The sequence below is a fragment of the Balaenoptera musculus genome, chromosome 8 (assembly GCF_009873245.2).
Source record: "Balaenoptera musculus isolate JJ_BM4_2016_0621 chromosome 8, mBalMus1.pri.v3, whole genome shotgun sequence".
NCBI classification, from domain to species: domain Eukaryota; kingdom Metazoa; phylum Chordata; class Mammalia; order Artiodactyla; family Balaenopteridae; genus Balaenoptera; species Balaenoptera musculus.
Window position 1 is genome coordinate 70319811 of NC_045792.1, and position 24126 is coordinate 70343936.

Here is a 24126-nt window from a genome sequence, read left to right on the forward strand (position 1 = left end):
GAGCCCAGAAACAGACACACACCTACATAGACACCTGATGTAAGACAAAAGTGGCATTTCAGAGCACAGGGAAAACTGTCTTTTCAATAAATGGTACTAGAACAAATGGAGGGAAATGAAATGGACTCCTGCTTCACTCCTTAGGCAAAAATCAACTCAAGGCAAGCCAAACACCTAACTTTGAAAGGAAAAACTATAGTTTTTAGAATCAGAGAAAGGAAAAATTTCTTAAGTAAGATATATAAAGCACTAACCATAAGGAAAAAAGTAATAAATTTGACTACAGTAAAATCCAGAACTTTTGTACATCAAGACACCAAAGAGAGCTGTACACCTGAAATTAACACAATACTGTAAATCAACTACACTTTTAAAAAAAAGAAAAAGAAAAAAGGAAAAAAAGACACCAAAGAGAATGATAAAAACAAGCCACAGAAAGGAAGATATTTTTAACATGTAAAAAGGACCCAAATCCTGGATTATATAACTGCTACAAATTAAAAAACAAAAAAACCAATCTAAAAGAAAAATGGGCAAAGACAAGAACTTCACGAAAAAGAAATCCAATGACCAATAAATATCTGAAAAAAGGTTCGATCTTATAAGTAATCAGGGAAATGCATATTAAAACCACAGTAAGAGGGGCTTCCCTGGTGGGACAGTGGTTAGGAATCCACCTGCCAATGCAGGGGACACGGGTTCGAGCCCTGGTCCGGCAAGATCCCACATGTCATGGAGCAACTAAGCCCGTGCGCCACAACTACTGAGCCTGCGCTCTAGAGCCCATGAGCCACAACTACTGAGCCAGTGTGCCGCAACTACTGAAGCCCACGCACCTAGAGCCCGTGCTCGGCAACAAGAGAAGTCACCGCAATGAGAAGCCCATGTACTGCAATGAAGAGCGGCCCCCACTCGCCACAACTAGAGAAAGCCCACGTGCAGCAACGAAGACCCAACACAGCCAAAAATAAAAATAAACAAAATAAATTTTAAAAAAAAACCACAGTAAGATACCACAACACACATACAACCCTGGGGAAAAAAATTAAATCTTATAATACTAAGTGATAAAAATATGAAACAATGGGAAAATTTAAGTTGGTACAACTGTTTCAGAAAACACAGATCAGGGACTTCCCTGGTCGTCCAGTGATTAAGAATCCGCCTTCCAATTCAGGGGACGCAGGTTCGATCCCTGGTCTGGGAACTAAGGTTCCCACGTGCCACAGGGCAATTAAGCATGCTTGTTGCAACTACTGAACCCATGTGTTCTGGAGCCAGCTTACCACAACTAGAGAGAATCCTGCATGCCGCGACGAAGAGCCCACATGCCACAACGAAGAATCCCACATACCACAACTAAGACTTGACACAGCCAAAAATAATAAATAAATAAATATTTTAAAAAAGAAGAAAGAAAACACGGGTCATATATAGAAAAACTGAAGATACCCTTACTTTATGGCCCAGCAATTACATTCCATTGTATATACCCTAGAGAAATTCATGTATATGTGCACAAAATATGTACATAAGAACCTTCAAATAACACTGCACATATTACCCCAAATAGGAAATAACCCTAATCTTCACCTGTCCAAACACGGATGAAGGAGAATACGTTCATGGTCTGTTTCTACTCACATCACTTCTGACACCAAATGTACAGGATTTTCCACACCAACAACCAGTTCTCCAACTCTCCCAGACACCAAATGGGTGTTCACAATTCGATTCAATTCAGACACTACCCAGAGTTAATGTCAGACTCCACAGGTTTACAGGCGCAGTCCCACAAGAGCGCTCTCACTGCAGATGCCAGTCTCAAGTACTGGATACCCAGGTTACCCACACTTCTGTCCAACTTGGGTTCAAATCAGGGGCTCCCAGGATCCCACCTCAGGTTTGATTATTTGCTAGTAAGGTTCACAGAACACATGAAAACAGCTTACTTACCATTACCAGTTTATTATAGAGTAAACAAGTCAGGAACAACCAATGGAAGAAATGTGTAGGGCAAAGTTGGGGGTGCGAAAATGCTCGGAGGTTCCATGGCTTCTCTGAAGTAACACCCTCCCAGCACCCCAGTGTGTTCACTAACCTGGAAGCTCCCTGAACCCCATCATTTAAGAGTTTTTACAGAGATTTTATTATATAGGCATGGTTGATTAAAACAGTAGTCATTGATTAAAAAGAATGAAATAATGCCATTTGCAGTAACATGGATGGACCTAGAAATTGTCATACTGAGTGAAGTCAGTCAGAGAAGAGAAAGAGAAATAGCACATGATATCCTTATATGTGGAATCTAAAAAGAAATGATACAAATGAACTTATTTACAAAACAGAAACAGACTCACTGACCTAGAGAACAAACTTATGGTTACCGGGGGGAAGGGTGGAGGGAAAGTTAGGGAGTTTGGGATCAACATGTACACTCTCCTGTATTTAAAATGGATAACCAACAAGGACCTACTGTATAGCACAGGGAACTCTGCTCAATGTCATGTGGCAGCCTGGATGGGAGAGCAGTTTGGGAGAGAATGGATACATGTATACGTATGGCTGAGTCGCTTTGCTGTGCACTGAAACTATCATAACATTGTTAATCGGCTATATTCCAGGGACTTCCCTGGTGGTCCAGTGGTTAAGACTCCACGCTCCCAATGCAGGGAGCCCAGGTTCAATCCCTGGTCAGGGAACTAGGATCCCACATGAGGCAACTAAGAGTTCACATACCGCAACTAAAGATCCTGCATGCCACAACTAAGACAGGGCTCAGCCAAATAAATAAATAAATATTTTTAAAAAATCAGCTATATTCAAATATAAAATAACAAGTTTTTTTTTTTTATTTTTTTTTATTTTTTTTTATTTATAAATTTATTTATTTATTAATTTTTGGCTGTTTGGGTCTTCGTTTCTGTGCGAGGGCTTTCTCCAGTTGTGGCGAGCGGGGGCCACTCTTCATCGCGGTGCGCGGGCCTCTCACTGTCGCGGCCTCTCCCATTGCGGAGCACAGGCTCCAGACGCGCAGGCTCAGTAGTCGTGGCTCACGGGCTTAGTTGCTCCGCGGCATGTGGGATCTTCCCAGACCAGGGCTCGAACCCGCGTCCCCTGCATTGGCAGGCAGATTCTCAACCACTACGCCACCAGGGAAGCCCCAAGTTTTTTTAAAAAAGAGTTTTTACGGAGATTTTATTACATAGGCATGGCTGACTAAATCACTGGTCATTGATTAGCTCAATCTCTAGCTCCTCTCCCTTCCCCAGAGGTCAGGGGGTAGGGTTGAAAGTTTCAAACCTGCAGTCACACCTTGATCTTTCTGGCAACCAGCCCTCATCCAGAAACTATCTAGGGATCCCAGACAACAGTCATCTTATTAGCATACAAAAAGACAATGGTCTGGAGATTCCAAGAGTTTTAGGAGTTGCATGACAGGAACCAGGGACAAAGACCAAATGTTTATTTATTATATTGTAGTTCATTCAATGGAATTCTGTACATCAATGCCAATGAACGAATTAGAACCATAAAAAATGGATAAAACTTAGAAACATAATGTTAAGCAAATGGAGAGACAAAAATACATACAACGATTCCATTAACATAAAGTTCAAAAACATGAAAAACTAAACTACATTGTTTAAGAATGCTTACATAACGGTATAACTTCAAAGAAAAGGAAAGGATTATCAAAAGTTAGGATAGTGGTTACTCATGGAGGGAGGAAGAGATTTATGATAAGGGAGAAGTACACTGGGGACTTCTGGAATACCAGCAACTTTCTAGTTTCTAACATTGCGACTGGTTACACAAGTGTTGGTTTTACAATTATTTGTTAAACAATCATATACGATTTATGCACTTTTTTCTGTGTTATTTCACAATAAAAAAGAATCCACTCCCCACATATTTTAAATACATTTTCATATCTGTATTATATATGGTATGTGAAAAATAAAGAACACCTGCATTATGAATAGTATGTGGGGTTTTTTCTTACCCACACGTGGCAAATTATGTGAACACAAGAAGTTCAACTTTTTAGTGATGCCATAAAAAAATACAAGAGCTATACTGTCCTTTTTCATTTGCCAATGTATAGGCTAAATTAAGGACACTGCCCTAACTCATTAAGGGATATGGGGAAAGCGTTAAGACTGTAAAAGAAAACAACAAACTATAAAATATGGTTTTTCAAATTTCCACCATCTGTGAATCACTTAATGGGCATTGCACATAACACGATCAATTTATGTAAAAAAATATACATTGCATTTAAAAACACATGTAAAACATTTTAAAATGAATAGTAAGATATTCCTATCACTGAGATAGATGACTGCACACTCTCACCATTGTATGTATACCCAGTTTATTTATTTTGCTTCTTATTTGAATTAAATTAGAAAATCTTAATTCAATTATAGCTTATCAGGAAGGCAGCAATGTTTGGTAGTGGCTCTATGACAGCGGTCCCCAACCTTTTTGGCACCAGGGACCACTTTCCTGGAAGACAATTTTTCCACGGACAGCGGTGGGGGGATGGGGGGGTAGGGAATGGTTCAGGCGGGAATGCGAGCGATGGGGGGGATGGTTCAGGCGGTAATGCGAGTGATGGGGAGTGATGGGGAGCAATGCGGAGCGGCAGATGAAGCTTCGCTCCCTCGCCCACCGCTCACCTCCTGCTGTGCAGCCCGGTTCTTAACAGGCCACGGACCGGTACCAGTCCGCGGCCTGGGGGTTGGGGACCCCTGCTCTATGAGATAGTTATGGATATGTACATAAAATCTTAGAGGCGTTACCTTCAAATATTTCTGAATTTGAGCATTTCTTCATTGTATTCCTGCTACCATCCTAGACCAACCATCATCTCTTGCCTGGATTAGTGAAATAGCCTCCCAAACTGTCTCCAGCACCCCTCCATCCTGCCCCTTCACACTATTCTCAACACAGCAGCCAGAGTGATATTGAAAAAGATCATCTCACCCCTATGCTCAGAACTTGCAACAGCTCCTATCTCAGAGAAAAGATAAAATCTTTACAATAGTCCACGAGGCACTCTAATATCTGGTCCCCTATTTCTTCTCTCCTACAACTCTCCTCTCTGCTACTGTCACACGAGCCTCCTTGTTCCTCAAATACATCATGTTTCTCACTCAGAGGTTTTGCTCTTCTGTTTTCTCTGACTGGACTGTTCTTCCCCTGGATAGCTGAATGACTCGCTTTCTCGCCTCCTTCAAGTCTTCATTGAGAAGGTAACATATGAGTAAAGTCCTCCCTGATAACCTAGTTATAACCACAACTTTCTCTAACTCAATTGCCTATGCACTTTACTTATTTTCTTCTTAGCATGCAGTACCATCCAAAATACTGTATATTTTACTTATTTATTTTATTGTCTATGTTTCCCCACTAGACTATAAAATTCATGAAGCTGGGATTTATCTGTTGGGTTCATCCTTGCATCCCCAAGCACCTAGAACAGTCCTGGAACAAGGAGGAAGCAGTTCTTCACTGTGGAGTGTCTTCGGTATTCTGTAATATACTCAAGAGTACACAAAAATAGACTCAAAATTAATATTCTAACCTAAGAGGTACAACAGATTTTTTTTTTTTGTAGACTTTTTTTTTTTTTTTTGATTTTATTTATTTATTTTATTTATGGCTGTGTTGGGTCTTCGTTTCTGTGCGAGGGCTTTCTCCAGTTGTGGCAAGCGGGGGCCACTCTTCATTGCGGTGCGCGGGGCTCTCACTATCGCGGCCTCTCTTGTTGCGGAGCACAGGCTCCAGACGCGCAGGCTCAGTAGTTGTGGCTCACGGGCCTAGTTGCTCCGCGGCATGTGGGATCCTCCCAGACCAGGGCTCGAACCCGCGTCCCCTGCATTAGCAGGCAGACTCTCAACCACTGCGCCACCAGGGAAGCCCCGGTACAACAGATTTTTAATCCACTCTTGTTGCATTCATTTTCATTTAAAGTACTTAGAAATCATCTTAAATGTGCCAAATAATAAACCATTAATTTCTTTCTCTGAGGGAAGAAAATCACGTGTACATATTTTCAGAACGGTTCTTCAGAGCCACATGTTTTTTAGACAGACTGAAACACATTATTATTTTAAGTACTTTTGGGAAATACAGTTCATCTCTACTTGCTAATTTAAAATACTGGCCTTGGGCTCAACAGAGCGATTTGCCTAGAGATGAACCTTCTTATCTATGCAAAACTGAAGAACTGAATGAAGTCATAAAAGTAGAGACTGAACTGGGATAATGCATAGAGCAAAGAGAGAAAAAGAGAAATCATGAGGGCCACAAATACTTAAACAGGAAACAAAAGGTCAAAGGTAAACAACAGATAAGTATAAAGACTGGTAACAGAAATAAGGAAATAGGATATCCTAAAATGGAGATGTCACTATTGTCAGAAACTGCAGAGATTACACAGGATGAGGACTGAAAAAACTCTAGATTTAAGACCTCATTTGTGATTATTTTAATAACTTTACTGAGATCTAATTAACTTATTATAAATTCATCCACTTAAAGCATACAATTTAGCTGTTTTTGGTATATTCAGAATTGTGTGACCATCACCACTACCAGATTTCAGAACATTCTCATCACCCCCCAAAGTAACTCTACCCATTAGCAGTCACTCCTCATTCCCCACCCCCAGACCCTCATTAGTGATTTAGATAAGTACGGAAAACTGAAAAAGTAAGGAATTAGAAGTAAAAAGGGCATATTCTTTGACAGTAAAAGGAACTAGGTAGACAGGAGGAGGTGTCAGGAATGGCTGTTTAAAATGGGAAAGGATTTCAACATGTGGTAGGTTGAAGAGAAGGATTCAGGGCACAAAGACTGAAAGGCACAAGAGACAGGAGATAAATACTAGCTCAGATACTGGGTAGAGCTGAAAAAGAGAATCAGAAGCATAGTTGGAAGGGTCTGACTTGGAAAGGAAGAGAAACCTTAGGAGACTGAGGTGATAGAGGTAGGAAACTACTAAGTCAATAACTAAAAATGGAGGACTGGGAAGAGCCAATGATGGAAAGCAGATTTACCTTTTTTTTAATATAAATTTATTTATTTATCTATTTATTTTTGGCCGCGTTGGGTCTTTGATGTTGTGCGCGGGCTTTCTCTAGTTGCGGCGAGCGGGGGCTACTCTTCATTGGGGTGCGTGGGCTCTAGGCATGCAGCCTTCAGTAGTTGCGGCACGTGGGCTCAGCTGTTGTGGCCTGTGGGCTCTAGAGAGCAGGCTCAGTAGTTGTGGCACACGGGCTTAGTTGCTCCGCGACATGTGGGATCTTGCCGGGGACCAGGGCTCGAACCCGTGTCCCCTGCATTGGCAGGCGGATTCTTTACCACTGCACCACCAGGGAAGCCCAGATTTACTTTTCACTATCTAAACTTTGGTGGAGTTTTAAATATTTCATCATTTGCAGGCTATTTTAAAACAAAGGTGATAAATATGTAATAGAGGGATTTTCTCTTACTAGGATATACAAAGTGGCAAGAGACTGTCACTCTCATGCCAACAATGAAAAACAAGGTAAATAAGCTAAAAAAAAAAAAATAGTTTTAAGACATCAGAGTAGAGGACATAAAAAACCAAATAAATTAAATTCCAGAAAGTGATAAACCCTTCACAGGAGAAGCAGTCCCATCACTACTCTCAACCCTGATACAGCAGGAGGAAGAGGAATGCACTGTAGACAGGAATAAGGAGAAATAAGCCAGACTTTTAACAGTCACATGTAGGCTAGCAGGACAGATTACAATTCTAAGAAGTGACAGAAGCAAGTCTGAGTGGTCTAAAACACTAGATTAAGAATTACAAGGAACCCCAGACACAGAACAAGTCTGTACCCACCCACTAAATCTTTTCCATGGGTCTTCACTAAAGGCACAGCTAGCACAGTGAAAGCTGGGGACATGGCAGAAGAGCTGAAAGAGATCCCCTGTGAGGTTCATGGGCCTCCCTGAAGTACAAGGCAGCCACCGCCCCTAAAAAAGACCGGGGAGGTGAGCAGGGAGAAATCCATCATAGCACTCCAAGCTTTCAGCTACCAATGGCTCAGGACATAGCAGGAGAGCTGAGAAAAAGCCCCCCAGGGCATTCCAGGCCTTTACCGACTGTAAGAGAGCTGCCCTCCAGAGGCTGGGGTAATGGAAGCAAGACAGAGATCTCATGAGACACAGAAAGCAGGACTAGAGAACAAAGAAACTTCCCAGCAACCTAAAAAGCTGGCAGCTAGGCTGCAAAACAAATCTCTGGAATCAAGTCAATGCTCAGATCCCAAATCCTGCTAAAGAGAAAGTTATAATTCTGCCCCAAAGTAATTCAATGTAGTGTTGAATCGAATCAAATTAAAGCTGCAACAAAGCACAGACCCATTTTACTTATAAATCAAACTTTCTCAATTTAACGGCCTGACAGAATAAAGAGCATTTTGGAGGCAAATATTAAGTAAATAATAAGTAAACTTCAGTATCTACTCTTGTTTTATGTAAACTGTCTGGCATATAATCAAAGATTATAAGACAAACAAGAAAATGTGGCCCATGGTAGAAGAAACAGTCAAAATAAGCAGACACAGAGATGGCCCAAATGTTGAAATTGTCAAATAGGAATTTTAAAGTAATTAGCATGAAAATGCTAAATTTAGCACAAAAGGTAGATGATATACATGAAGCAGAGGAGGATTACAGCACAGTAGTACAAATTATTAAAAAAAAGAACCAAAAAGAAATATTAGAAAGGAAAAATATATCAGAAATGAAGAATTAATTAGATGGACTTAACAACAAAGAAAAGACTGGTAAACTCAGAAACAAATCAAAAGAAAATATTCAAACTAAAAGACAAAAAAAGACGGGGAGAGGTAAAATAGCATGCCTGAGTTCTATGGGACAATTTCAAATGCTGTAACATACATGTATTTGGAGTCCCAGGAGAGGATAGAGAGACTGAACAGAAGAAATATTTGAAGAGAAAATGGCCACAAACTTTCTATAAGTGAAGAAAGACATCACCAAACAAATCTTAAGTTGCATGAAGACAAAATAAGAAAAATATACCAGAGAATTAACCTAGTGGGGTTGCAGAGTAATACAGATTAAACAACTACCTGAAAGAAACAGCTTCAGGTTTTACTAACATTGGTGGAGTTAAGGTCAAATCAATATAATATCTAGGGACTTCCCTGGTGGCACCCTGGTTAAGAATCCACCTGCCAATGTGGAGGACATGGGTTGGAGCCCTGGTCCGGGAAGATCCCACATGCCGCGGAGCAACTAAGCCCATGCGCCACAACTACTGAGCCTGCGCTATAGAGCCCACAAGCCACAACTACTGAAGCCCGTGTGCCTAGAGTCCCTGATCCACAACAAGAGAAGCCACGGCAGTGAGAAGCCCACACACCGCAACGAAGAGTAGCCCCCACTCGCCACAACTAGAGAAAGCCTGCGCGCAGCAATGAAGACCCAACACAGCCAAAATAAATAAATAAATAAAAGTTTTTAAAATATACATATAATATCTAGAGAGTCTGTTCCTAAAGGACCACGGAGGTTCCTATAATAATTTCACTTGTACAATTTAATCATTTTTCTCCAAATTTAGATACGTTAAAAGTGCAGTTATATTTCTAGGTTTAGGGTTATGCCACAATAAAACTTCCTTATTTCAACCTAACGTAATTTTTCTGTATGGATTTTTAGTGAAATGGTTTTTGACAAGAATTAAGAATAAGTTAAACCACCAAGCTCAATTATCCAAAATCAAAAATCTTCTCTCAAAAAAATAATAATCCTAAAACCTCCATCTAGCAATATGAACTTTTATAATTAAACTTAATATACCGCCAAGGAGGGGAAAACTAGTATATTCAATTATTAGGCGTAATAGGAAGCCAAAGGTGTGTTTTATGCAAAGACATTTACGTGATATGCGTTGTTCAAAGATCTCTATTTGCTCTATGGAAAACAGATGTAATAAAAACAAAAATGGAAACCAGGAGGCCAATTAACAAATAACTGAAATGCTACAGGAAAGAACCAGTAATAACTTGAATTAGGATGACAGCAATGGAAATGTTAAGTGGCTTGATTTAAACAAGCAAACAAAAAAGATAAGTTTAGACAGTAAATAAAATATGGGGAAAAAAGTAATGTAATAGAGAATGACTTAGATGGGGGATAATATTTTTAATAGTAGAATGAGGGAAAAGATGAAATTGGAACCATAACCTGGACATAAGAAAAGAGTGAAGTCATGGGAAAAGCTAAGAAAAGAGCCTTCCCAAGGTTCTTCACAAGTTTAAAGATGTATGAGCCGAGCCTGGCTCTCGCATTCTTTAACCTCTATACCACACTTATAATTATGCTTTGCCCAATACTATAAGCAATTAATAAAGGGCTTAATTCTCCCATTTTGACAAAAATCAACAGCTACGCTGTAGTCTAACAAGCACTAGCAGTCATTATACCACCTTCAGCTCTTACGAGCAGCATTCTACACATAAGGGGTTCACAACCAGAGCATTCATCCAGAACAACTTTCTATATCTGCTTATGCGTATCACTGTATGTGTCTGGGAAGGGGACAAAGGGGGGGATACTGTCACAGCAAGAGGTTCCTGTTCAAAGACATTTTACTGACAAAGCAGTTTTCAATCTAACCCAGAATCCCAACAGTAGTACTGCTTTGTGAAGATAATTACTGAACTTTGGACTACTTTATCGTTCATTCATTTAACATGAATCATTAAATATACTCTGACATTACCCCAATTCCAACATGGCAAATAACAGTAAGCTTCTGCGCTGTTATGGTATATGCCTCCATTTCCAACATGGCTTAAGGTAGGAAAAAATAAAACTGGATTGCAACTGAGAATCACCAAATAGGGAATAATAATGAAAAACTGACATGAATACTGCTGGAACTTTTCTCCTAAACTCCATCCATTTCTATGGCTAACAAAATTCTATTTTCACTTGACATCAAATACATGAAATTACTAGTTTTATAGAACAACAGTGATAACAAAGAGAAGAAAATGAAGTAGCAGCAGGACCCAAGCTCAAATATCAGACCTCCCTCTTATTAACTGTGTATTCCTAAACAATTTACTTAGTCTGCCTTTGTCTTAGTTTTCTCATCTGTAAAACACAGATATCTTACAGTGTAGTCAGGGTTACATAAAATAATATACATATATTCTTAGTATATAACAGGCATAAAAAAATACATGTATTACGGGACTTCCCTGGTGGTGCAGTGGATAAGACTCTGCGCTCCCAATGCAGAGGCCCGGGTTCGATCCCTGGTAAGGTAACTAGACCCCACATGCATGCCGCAACTAAGAATTTGCATGCCAAAACTAAGGAGCTCGCATGCCGCAACTAAGGAGCTGGCAAACCGCACTAAGGAACCCTGGTGTCGCAACTAAGGAGCTCACCTGACACAACTAAGGAGCCCATGTGTTGCAACTAAGGAGCCTGCCTGCTGCAACTAAGACCCCATGCAACCAAAAAAATAAACATTAAAAAAAAGACATGCATTACACCTGTTCAACTATTGGAACAACCATCAGTATGTTCCTACCCTTTTTTTTTTGGGCTGCATTGGGTCTTCACTGCTGCGCATGGGCTTTCTCTAGTTGCGGCAAGTGGGGGCTACTCTTCCTGCAGTGCACAGGCTTCTCATTGTGGTGGCTTCTCTTGTTGCGGAGCACAGGCTCTTGGCGCGCAGGCTTCAGTAGTTGTGGCTCACAGGCTCTAGAGCACAGGCTCAGTAGTTGTGGCGCACGGGCTTAGTTGCCCTGCAGCATGTGGGATCTTCCCAGACCAGGGCTCAAACCTGTGTCCCCTGCATTGGCAGGTAGATTCTTAACCACTGTGCCACCAGGGAAGTCCCATTTTTAAAAAAATATTTATTTATTTATTTTTGGCTGTGTGGGATCTTAGTTTCAGCATGCGGGATCTTTCAGTGCAGTGTGCAGGTTCCAGAGTGTGTGGGCTCAGTAGTTGTGGCACGTGGGCTTAGTTGCCCTGCGGCATGTGGGATCTTAGTTCCCCAACCAGGGATCGAACCCACGTCCCCTGCATTGGAAGGCGGATTCTTAACCACTGGACCACCAGGGAAGTCCCTGTTCCTACCATTTAAAAAGGCAGCTTAGGGACTCCCCTGGCGGTCCAGTGGTTAAGACTCTGCGCTTCCACTGCAGGGGGCGCAAGTTTGATCCCTGGTTGGGGAACTAAGGTCCCACAAGCCGCGTGGCATGGCCAAAAAAAAACCAGGCAGCTTACTGTCAATAGCACATGAAAAGATGCTCAACATTATTATTCATTAGGGAAACACAAATCAAAACCACAATGAGAGACCACTTCACACCTACTAGAATGGACTATAATTTTAAAAAAGGATAGGGACTTTCCTGGTGGCGCAGTGGTTAAGAATCCGCCTGCCAATGCAGTGGACACGGGTTCGAGCCCTGGTCTGGGAAGATCCCACATGCCACGGAGCGACTAAGCCCATGCACCACAACTACTGAGCGTGCGCTCTACAGCCTGCATGCCACTACTGAAGCCTGTGTGCCTAGAGCCAGTGCTCTGCAACAAGAGAAGCCACCGCAGTGAGAAGCCCGCACACCACAACGAAGAGTAGCCCCCACTCGCCACAACTAGAGAAACCCTGCGCGCAGCAATGAAGACCCAACGCAGGCAAAAATAAATAAATATATTAGTTTAATTTTAAATAAATAAATTAATTAAATAATTTTTGGCCACGCCACACAGCTTGTTGGATCTTAGTTCCCCAACCAGGGATTGAACCCGGGCCTCAGCAGTGAGAACATGGAGTCCCAACCACTGGACCACCAGGGAATTCCCCACAATTTTTAAAGGTTACATTCCATTTATAGTTATTATAGACTGTTGACTATATTCCCTGTATTGTGCAATATATCCTTATAGCTTATTTTATACATAATAGTTTGTACCTCTTAATCCCCTACCGCTATATTGCCCCTCTCCTCTTCCCTCTCCCCACTGGTAACCACTAATTTATTCTCCATATCTGTGAGTCTGTTTCTTTTTTTGTTATATTCATTAGTTTATTGCATTTTTAGATTCCACATTTAAGTGATATCATATAATATTTGTCTTTCTCTGTCTGACTTATTTCACTTAGCATAATATCCTCCAAGTCCACCCATACTGTTGCAAATGGCAAAATTTCCTTCTTTTTTATGGCTGAGTAGTATTCCACTGTGTGTGTGTGTGTGTATACACACACACATATATACATACATATATATACATATATATACTACATCTCTACCAATTCATCTGTTGATGGACACTTAGCTTGCTTCCATATCTTGGCAATTAAGTAGAGTTATAGAGACAGAAAGCAAATGAGCAATTACCAGGAGCTAGGACGAAGGGGAAAGGGTAGTTACTGCTTAATGGGTACAGAGTTTCTGTTTGGAGTGATGAAAAATTTTGGAAATAGTGGTGATGGTTGCATAACATTGTACATATAAGGTCACTGAACTGTACACTTAAAATTGGTTAAATGACAAATTTCGTTATATATAATTTATAATAAAAGTCATTAGAAAGTCATCATGACAGAAATCTTCACACAATTTCCAAACAAAAAACTTAATTCTAGAATCTTGTGTTTTTGACAATTAGCAAATATAGTTTACACACATAAAAAAAATAATAAGGGAAGCCAGGTCCAGAGTTTATGGTAATTCTCTGTACTATCTTAACAATTTTTCTGTAGTCTAAAACTGTTCTAAAAATTAGTTAGTTTGGTTTCTTTCTTTTAAAGGGTTTATTGAATCTCAAAACATTACGCTAAGTGAAAGAAGCCAGACTTAGAAGGCTACAGGTACCGTACGATGCCAATTTATATGACATTCTTGGAAGGCAAAACTATAGAAATGAAAAAGAAAAATCAGTTGTTGCCAGAGAGTGGAGGGTGAGTGGGAGGGAACAATTACAAGGGGCAAAAGGACACTTTCTAAAGCGACTGAATTACTCCATATCTTAATTGTGGTGGTGGCAGTTACACACTGTCACTATTTCTCAAAATTTATAGAGCTGTACACCTAAAACAGATACATTTTACTATAAGTAAATTATATATCAATAAATCTGACTTAAACAAAACAAACAAGCAAAACAAACAAAAACATGACATGATGCTGTAACTGTTCAGGTTTTTTTTTTTTTTGGCTGCGTTGGGTCTTCGTTGCTGCGCGCGGGCTTTCTGTAGTTGCAGCGAGCGGGGGCTACTCTTCGTTGCGGTGCGCGGGCTTCTCACTGCCGTGGCTTCTCTTGTTGTGCAGCACAGGCTCTAGGCGCGCAGGCTTCAGTAGTTGCGGCACACGGGCTCAGTAGTTGTGGTGCACGGGCTTAGCTGCTCTGCGGCATGTGGAATCTTCCCAGACCAGGGCTCGAACCCGTGTCCCCTGCACTGGCAGGCGGATTCTCAACCACTGTGCCACCAGGGAAGCCCCCATGTCATGTATTTTAATACAGGCAGAATTCCAGTCTGCTAAATGTCATCATGAGATCCAGTCAGATGAAACCAGGCTATAGTCTCGAGACAAAGAGCACATTTCCCAACTCAGCGCTATAGTCTAAAAAACACTTACACACTAAACTAAAAAGAAGGGACTTCCCTGGTGGTGCAGTGGTTAAGAATCCTCCTGCCAATGCAGGGGACACGGGTTCGAGCCCTGGTCTGGGAAGATCCCACATGCCACGGAGCAACTAAGCTTGTGCACCACAACTACTGAGCCCGCGTGCCACAACTTGCCACAACTCCTGAAGCCCACATGCCTAGGGCCCGAGCTCCGCAACAAACAGAAGCCACCGCAATGAGAAGCCGGAGCACCGCAACCAAGAGTAGCCCCCGCTCGCCACAACTAGAGAAAGCCCACGCTCAGCAACGAAGACCCAACGCAGCCAAAAAAAAAAAAAAAAAAAAAAAAAAACTAAAAAGAAGAGTCAGAACAGTTATAAATTACATTAGGAACACATATAAAGTGACTTAATAAATCAATCTGGTTATGGCTACTCATAGCAGTATGGTTTTGTTTACAGGTAATTAGGTCTCCTTCAGAGTTTATGGGGGGTGGGGGATACCTGCTTTGCATAATTTCCAAAACTGCAAATAACACATTTGAAAAAGTGTTTTCCTGTTCCCTAATTAGGCAGGTATTTAAGTGCACGAATCTCTCCCATCAACATCCATGTTCTTTTCCCACCTCACCAGAAGGTAAGTACCTCTTACCTTTGATTTCCTTCTATTGTCTCCTCTCATATTCCCCACCCCTTTATCTAGAAGGATTGCCTTTGCTTTTTCCTCTCATTCCACAGTAGAACTTTAACAATACTTAACGTCTTCCTGCTTCTACTAGTACTTTCTGAAAGTAAACTGCCAATTTCAGTTTTTATAGGAAAATACTCTTTTAAAAAATGACCTGTTTCAATTAGAATTACCCATATTGCAAATTTTTAAACCAATTTTCCTTTATGAACACTGCCTATTCTTTTCTCATAGTAAAATTCTTATCAAATCCCTACTCATTTCACAACAGGAACTCACATTACTCTACTGCTTATTATAGTCAACAACCTCTCTTTCCGTACTCTTAGCCACGTCTTCCACACTACTCAAGCCACAACAAGTTCACAGCACATGCTAAGATTTCCTGAATCATCCAAATAATATAAAAGTTCTGACCACTGGCCTCTAAATTTATATTGCAGATGTCTATTTATTCTCATTTCCTACTTCACCTCTGTCTTGCCTTTATCTTTTTAAATAAGCTTTGCAAATCCTTCCTTAAAGCTATACTTTTTCTCTTATCTAAGTTTTTCCCCAAGTTGTTCCCTGTACACTGAAATAATTCTGTCCTTGACACTTCATCACCTTCTTCCTACAGTAACAGTTTAAGATCTAAACCCTCTACTCAAAAATCAAACATCTTGCCTAGTTAACGCTCATCTATTTTAAATGTAACTATACTATCCCTTACATTTTTTCTTTCCCATTAATAATTTTTTAATAACTAAACTACTTTCTGCTATATGTATTGTAGTTGGTCTCTCCAAGTTGGACTATAAATTCCTTAAAGGCAGGAAGTACCCATTAATACACACTCCAAAATCTGTTAAGTGCTATGTATCTAAACACTGAAGTACCATAGAAGAGATGCAATGAAAAGAACTCTAGGCTTAGCATTGTAAGACACTGTAAATTCAAGCAATATCTCTAATGTATTATCCTAAACAAGTCACAACTTCACTGGGTCTCATTTTCCTCTTCAAGAAAATGAGAAAAATACCTGCCCCATTTATTTCAGAGAATAAGGTTTGGGGGTGAGGGGAGCATTACTTACTCTATAATCATCAATCAATACAAATGTAAGGATATAATTTATCATTTTTTAAAATTTTTTAATTTAATTTTATTTATTTATTTTTGGCTGCATTGGGTCTTTGTTGCTGTGCGCAGGCTTTCTCTAGTTGCGGCGAGCGGGGGCTACTCTTGGTTGTGGTGCGCGGGCTTCTCATTGCGGTGGCTTCTCTTGTTGCAGAGCACAGGCTCTAGGTATGTGGGCTTCAGTAGTTGTGGCTCACGGGCTCTAGAGCACAGGCTCAGTAGTTGTGGTTTATGGGCTTAGCTGCTCCACAGCATGTGGGATCTTCCTGGACCAGGGCTTGAACCCGTGTCCCCTGCATTGCCAGGTGGGTTCTTAACCACTGTGACCAGGGAAGCCCACTTTATCATTGTTAGTCATAGTTATCATGACTAAATAAGCCTCTGGTTTTTTTTTTAAAACCAAACTCAATGCACAACAAATTAAGTGAATCAGCACTGTACATCATTTATTTATCAATAATGTAACTTTTGTACTATAAGACTAACAGAAAGCCATATGTGTAACAGTAGGGATGTTCATTTTATAGTATCTTAATTCATTCTCAAGGTTAAAAGATAAATATGCTGCTAAACCAATAATAACTGCCTTCTAATCTACTAAAATCAAGAGTGTTTAAAAACCCCATTCACTTTTGTACCCGAATAGCTGAATTAAAAATTTTAAGAGATCCAAAATGTAGTTTAAAATTGTACAAATCTCCATTTTTAACTGCTTAAAATGTCCATGTGCACTATCTCACTGTATTTTGAATCCATCACATGTTATAAATAACAGACTGCAGAGACAAGGAGAGATACAAAGTATATATAAAAACACAAAATAAAGATATTTCAAAATGTGGCTGCACCAGACACAGGGAAAACAAAGTTTCTTCTAGTCCCAACCAAAACCCTATGAACAACCTGAAAGATCTCCTACAGCAACATCATTTTCAAGTATCACTATAATTCCAATCAAAAGAACACCATGTATGACTACTAACAAAATGACTAGAAATTATAAATTACTACATTTATACATTTCTCATAGGAGTTGCTTTTCCTTTTCAACCAGGAATCCAAGACAGAAAAGCAGAATTTTCATATGCTAGATCTGCATTGTCCAATATGGTATGTACTAACCACAAACACCTATTGAGTGCTTGACAAGTAGCTAGTCCAAAGTAAGATATGTTTTAAGTGTAAAATGTTCACCAGATTTCAAGATATACCAAGAAAATGTACAATATCTTACATACGTGGCTCTCATTTAATATTTCTACTGGACATCATTGATTTAGATGTAGTCCAACTCTCAAATGAAAAAAACAAGATACCAGAGGTATTAAACAGCTTGGTAGTATCACAGCAGGGTCTGGAAGCTGATAACCTCTATTCTGCCCTCATTAATAAAAGGAATTCACCCTTTGAGACTCAATTTGAGCATCTCTGTCCTCATGAGATGCACTCATTCCCTCTCCATCTCTCAGCCCAGGTGATCACATCCTTTTTAGTGTTTTGGATCCACAACCCTTACATGCCCTTATAACCATACTGTTACAATTTGTGTTTGTCTCCCCCAAATGGACTAGAGAACTTACTGGGGACAAGCATTCATTCATTTTTTTTTCTCATTCATTTTTCTATTAGTAGAACCACTGCTGTACCAGACACCCCTATAGGCCCTCTGAAAACAAGATCTTCCATACGGTCAATTCTTAGCCTTACTCAGGTACAACTAACAAATCACATCATGTACTGTGTGAATGAACTGCACTAAAACATTCACCTTTATCATTTACCTGTCTTAAATTATTTTTGGAATATGGCAAATACAATAAAAATGGATAATTTATATTATCAAAGAAACACAAGTTACAAAGCATTAAAAAAAGTGCTTCACCCTGCTGCTCTGAAAAGTTTGGTCTGAGGCTCTGATAAGAACTCTGAACTCTTGGGAAATTCAGTGCTCTTGGTTAGGTATAAGTTCATTTATTGAATGTGCTTACTAAGTGCAAAAACACTGGGCTAGATTAAAGAAGGATTCCTGGACATGGAAACTGATGCAGCAATCTCCAATTAATTGAAAATTTTAGAACCATTTACAGCAGAAGAGAAAAACAAAGAGTCATATGCTTAACATACAACTAATTATATAAAGTTATAGTTTCTAGAATTCCTAAATGCAAGCATGCCAACTTTTATATTCCATGAAACAGAAAAAGTTGTGAAACCTATGGACGTAAACACAATAGTGCTTGCCAAGAAAAACTGCAAGCAACATTGCATACAAAACACAAATCACAACAGAGATTTTCATAAGAAAAAATTGTTTTAGAATCTATTAATTTAGGCAAAATTACTTGAAGCAGCTCTATATGTGCTTTGTACCTATGTAAAATCACTCTTGAATTAGGTTTGAGTTAAGTAATTCAGTCAAAATGCTTTTCAGTACTCAAAGACTGCGGTAATATTCAACAAGCAGTTATCTTCGACGGTACAGACCTCAACCAAGGCACTTCGGTCTAATTTGCTACCATGAATAAGAGCATCAGTCCCAGCCCCGGCAGAGTTGCTGAGAGGTGTCTTATGTGGAAACCTAACCACAAGCCAAGGAGGCAAAGGTACAAAGTCTCTCCTGGAATCAGTGTTCCTGGAGCCCCCTACAGCCGTCCCTCTTTTTATACTACGTCTTCACCACTCTTCTAAGAATAGCTTTCTTTTTTCTGCATCTCTTCTAATCTGTAGTTTTGCTGCTCCAGTATGTTACACAATTTTCCCAACAGAACTTTTCTGCCTGATACCCACCTGGAAAGATTTTAGAGTACCTCTTTAACAAGTAATCTTGTTCACAGAGAAAGGCCTCCTTCCTTACACCCAATTCAACACCCACTGTTCAAAATAAAAATATAACTACAACCTGAACTTCCATCAGGCTAATATAGGGAAAGAACTACCACAGGTTCTCTCTTCCACGTTCTTTATCTCCAGACTTTATTCCTCACTTACTTTTCTCCTTCCTCATTTCCCTCCTCAATCCCTGCTCCCCCCAGAAAAAATTCCACAGCTGGAGAATCTCGTTCTTAAAGCCAAACCATTTAGTGAGGATAAATAAGCATGCGCTTTTTTCCCTTCAATTATTTATTGTTCCTCCGTCATTCAGGAAGAGTTAAGCAAATATTTTTAATCTGACCGCCCTCCCAGAAAGATGATGCGCTAAATACACACTGAAATAATACTGTCTTCCCCGAAGCAAGTGGATTCGCGGCAAAAAAAAAAAAAAAAAGCAACCGGGGTGGGGGTGGGGTTGGAGAAAAAGGATCTTTCGCCCCAAAGCCGGAGATGGGACAAGGAGGCGAAAAGCAGCGGGGGTGGGGGGATGCGGGTCACAGCTGAGAAGTGCAGCACACACAGTCGCCAGAATCCAACAATTCGACCAGAGGGTAGGACCGGCCATCGCGGCTCCGGCCAGGTCCCGAGAACCAGGGGGTGGCTTCTCCTCCCCCCCTTGGGACAAAACTAACTCCCAGGCGCCCCCCCACCTCCGCCCCCGACGAGAGGGTCCTGGTGGGACGCAGGCACCTTCGGAGGGGCAGCTGGCAACGGCCTGGATGGAAGCAAGGCCCGGAGGGAGGTGAGTCGATTAGGTCAGCGCCGAGAGTACGGGATGGAGGGTCAGAAGCGGGCACCCGGGGGACTGGGGGCCGCGGCAAGAGACCCTCCCAAGACCTCCGGGGCCCTTCGCCGCCTTTGCAGAGCAGGGTCCCAGGTTCCGGCCCCCGCTGCACCTACCGCTCCTCACCTCACGCTGCCTGAGCCTCTGCCTCCACCGCAACCCAAGCCTCCACAGCCGCCACGGTCCGAGCCATTTTCCACTCAGCCGCCTCAGCCGCTGCCGAAAGCATCGGCGGACTCTGCGGCCAGCCAAGCAGAGACGTCACTTCCGGCCGGTTAAGCACCGCCTTCCGTGCCCAGACTTCTTGCGGATTGGCTGGTGTGGACGGCCTACCTGAGGAGTGGGCGGGGCTTGGGCGCGTCGCGTGAGGCTCTAGCTGGGGGAGCGGGGGGTGACTCCGGCTCCCCGGGAGGAGTGCCCTGCGGGTTTAGGACGTCTCTCTGTGCAGCCCCAGACCAGGGGAGGGGGTCTCCGGGGACCCCAGTCGGCCACCTTTCAGGCCCGGCGTCCGAAGTCCCCCCCCACCCCGCCCCCAACCTCCGAACTATTCTATTGTTCCCGTGCCCTCTCCTGGGACTCTGCACTCGCCTGCATCCGGGCTGCAGCTCCCAGATTCGTGGTTTTGGCCCCAGGCCCGAGGAGATTAGTTTGTGATTGGAGGACTGAAAGGAACAGGCAAGATATAAAATCGTTCACTCCAACCAGCGTTTACCGAGTCCTCACAGTGCATCAGGTGCTGCGGGGTGTGTAATTAGTAGTCCGCCCATCACGTGGATCGTTTAAAGTGCTTTCACATCAGTGTCTCATCTAATCCTCACAACAGCCAGGTGAGGAAGATGGCCCAATAATAACACAGCCAGACGGCTCTTTTCTGCATTACAAAATATCTTCACATACAATCTCCATAATAATACCTTCCGCATGAGAATTGAATGAGATTATGCTTGTAAAGTATTTAGCCCTCAAATGTTAGATTAAAAAAATTACATGACCATGTTAAGCAGATAGGAAAATTAAACCCATTTACAGATGGTGAAGCTGGGGGCATGATTCAAACTCAGTTCTAACTCTAATCCATAGTATTTTTGTCCCTTAAGCAGTAAGAGAACAGCTCCTTCCAGAGGTTCCCAGTCTAATGTGATAGACTAGTAGGGGCTGCAATTCTCCAAAAAAAAAAAAAAAAAAAAATTGTGAGAAAGCTGTAAGAGAAGTAAACACTCACCTCCAACAAATAGTGGAATATAAATCCGATTTTTCTTTCTTCTTTTTTTTTTTTTTGGAGGGAGGATGTGAAGTGGATGAAGCCCTCTAATCACTGTAATAAACATGCCTATGCCTCCCAGGAAATGAGACTGGCTGGAGTTGCTACTCTATGAAGTCTAGAAGCAACTATATGATTATTCCTTGTGGCTGTGGCTACCAACTCTTGTTCCACCCACCCTTCCTACTCCTAGTTTTCCACCAACTCCCCTCCTCCCCGCATGTACACACACTTCCAGGCGGGCTTTACACACCCTCGAAGAATGTCCCTTAGGAATCCGCTTAGTGCTACAGCATTGTTCTGCTTTATCTTCTGATCAAAGGAGGAATTTCTAGAATTGGCAGCTCTTTCAGGAGATTAAAAGGGGAGGGGAAAACCAATTGTCTCGGGCTGGTTTCCTAGCTTCTGCCCCAGAATTGAGTGTGCCTTCCTTCAGAAAAGAAGGACGGGGACTTGAGAGAACACTGTGTCTTGAGGGAAGATTATCTGTTTGACTTTTTTGTATCCTTCTTACATTTTTCTTAGAAGAAATATTTTCTCTGGGTCCCAGCAGCAGAGGGCCCTTGCTTGAGTGAATTCCTTGTTGCAGTTCAGACTTCATTATTTTATTACTGTTTTATTATGGCTCTTGAATGGCCAATACTTCATAGGCTCTGATCAATTGGAAGGGTCCCAATAAGAAGAGGAAGAAAGGGAGCTTGACGGTTCTCTGGATTCCAAAAAAGCAGCATTCACAAACTACCAGGTGTCAAGAATCTGAAATGGTAGCTCTTGCTTAGCTTATCTCATCTCTCTGGCAATAGGCATATGAAGATGCATGTGTGAACAATAGAAACACAAACTTCTAGGAGAAAGTGCAAACTGGTGCTGCTGTCATTTGGAACCAAATAGAACATAGCTGGCAGCTGTTTCTCCTCTTTCCCTTCTCCCACTGGCTTCAATATTAAGATTTAAAGGTAGAGAAAAGAATTGAGGAGGAGGCATTATACTTTTAAGTGTTCCAATCCTAACCTCCCACAGGGAACTTCACAGCACCACAAATATTCCCAAACTTCTTCCAGTACCAAATGAGAAATGGGCAACCTTGTTTTACCACAGCTAAAAATAGTAGCTGACATTTATTGAGCATTTGCTAAGGCCAGTCCTTGTTCTTAGTGCTTTACAAGTCATGGAGAGGAATTTACAAGAATCCCTCCAACAACCTCATAAAACGGTACCATTATGATATCCTCATTTTATAGCTGAGGAATTTGAGGAACAGAGAACATTAGTAATTTGCCCAGAGTCACACAGCTACTAAGTACTGTAGCTGGGGTCCAAAGCTGGGTGGGACTGCATGCCTCATGCTCTTTTAACTTCACACTGCCCCCAACAGGCCAAAGAGATATTAAGAGCAATAAAGTAGCTACAAAAGGCCGTTAATAAGTAAACCTATTGTCTTTCCTTTCCCAAAGCTGTATCCCCACCTCAGTAGGAGAACTCTGCTGGGTCCTATATGATACAACTTAAAAGCTGTGATCTCTACCTCTCAGAAGTCATTACCTAAGGTAGATAACACTGTCATAGAGGAATGACACTCAGAAGGTGAAAAGATTTGAAGAAGGAATAGGAAATGTTTGTCCTGTGTTTCATTTAGCAAAAAATAAAAGAAAAAAAAAAAGTATTGAGCCCTTATTTTCAATATGTCAGGCATTATGGTCTGTGCTGGGGATACAGTAGTGAACAAGACAAGGTGTCCCCTCCCTAACACAGCTTAAAGTCCACCAGGGGAGACAAATATTAAACACCTAATTAAACAATCACTTAATCTCAATTGTGATAAGTGGTATGAAAGAAAACTATAGGGTTCTTTGATTTAGAATGGAAAGCAGAAAGGCATTCCCTGAGGAAATGACATTGAGCTGAGATCTAAAGGATGAGTAGAAATTGAGTGAGGAGGAGGGGAAAAACATCCCAGGCAGAGGGAACAGTGTGAGCAAAGACAGTGAGGGAGGAAGGGGCATGGTTCAGCTGAGGAAATGAAAAACCAGTGTTGCTGTTGTGCTGGGAACAAAGCGGAAGTGGCTTTATATGTGGTGATGGGGCAGGCAGACCATGCCAGGCCTGGGAGGCTGTATTAAAAATTTAGGTCTTTATCCTAAGAATGAGGAGAAGGATTTTAAGCTCTCAAATAACCCAAGTTGCATTTTAAAAGATTTCTTAGAGCTGGGTAGAGAATGGATCAGAGAGAGGCTAGAGGGGTTTTGGGCAGCCAAGTTTGGAGGTTATTGCAAAAATCTAGGGAAGTGATGACGTTCTAGCTTGAACGTTGTGTAAGACACAGTAAATATAAAGCGAACTGGGCCAGGATTCCTGTCCTTGGAGATAGTCAAGTAGGGGAAAGAGACTTGGAAACAAGTATGATGTAGTGTTCTAAAAGCATTACTAGAGATATCTCTAAGTAACTTGGGAAGCTCAGGACAAAGAGGAGGAGAGGATGAAGGTATATTAGTTATCTATTGGTGCATATCAAATTATCCCAAAGCTTAACAGTTTACAGCAACAAAAATTTGCTATCTCACAGTTTCTTTGGTCAGGAATCCAGGCATGGCTTAGGTGGGTACTTTCGCCTCAAGGCTTTTCTCATGAGGTTACAGTCAAGCTATCTGTTAAAGGAAAAAGCCAGGTTGCAAATAATCTGTGGAATGCTAGTATTTATGTTTTAAAAAACAGAGTGTATGAGGGCTT

General features: G+C 41.4%; 1 protein-coding gene across 4 annotated transcripts in view; it reads right to left on the reverse strand.

Annotated features, from left to right (window-relative positions):
- PIK3C2A (phosphatidylinositol-4-phosphate 3-kinase catalytic subunit type 2 alpha) overlaps nucleotides 1-20391 on the reverse strand; it is a 103454-nt gene extending 83063 nt beyond the window's left edge. For 3 of the 4 annotated variants that reach the window (XM_036860362.1, XM_036860361.1, XM_036860359.1), the window contains exon 1: nucleotides 20265-20391. The gene's annotated coding sequence lies outside the window, so the exon portion shown is untranslated. Of the gene's footprint in view, nucleotides 1-20254 lie in introns of all 4 variants that reach the window. The other variant, XM_036860360.1, reaches the window with a different exon arrangement.
- Between the last annotated feature and the right edge of the window lie 3735 nt (nucleotides 20392-24126).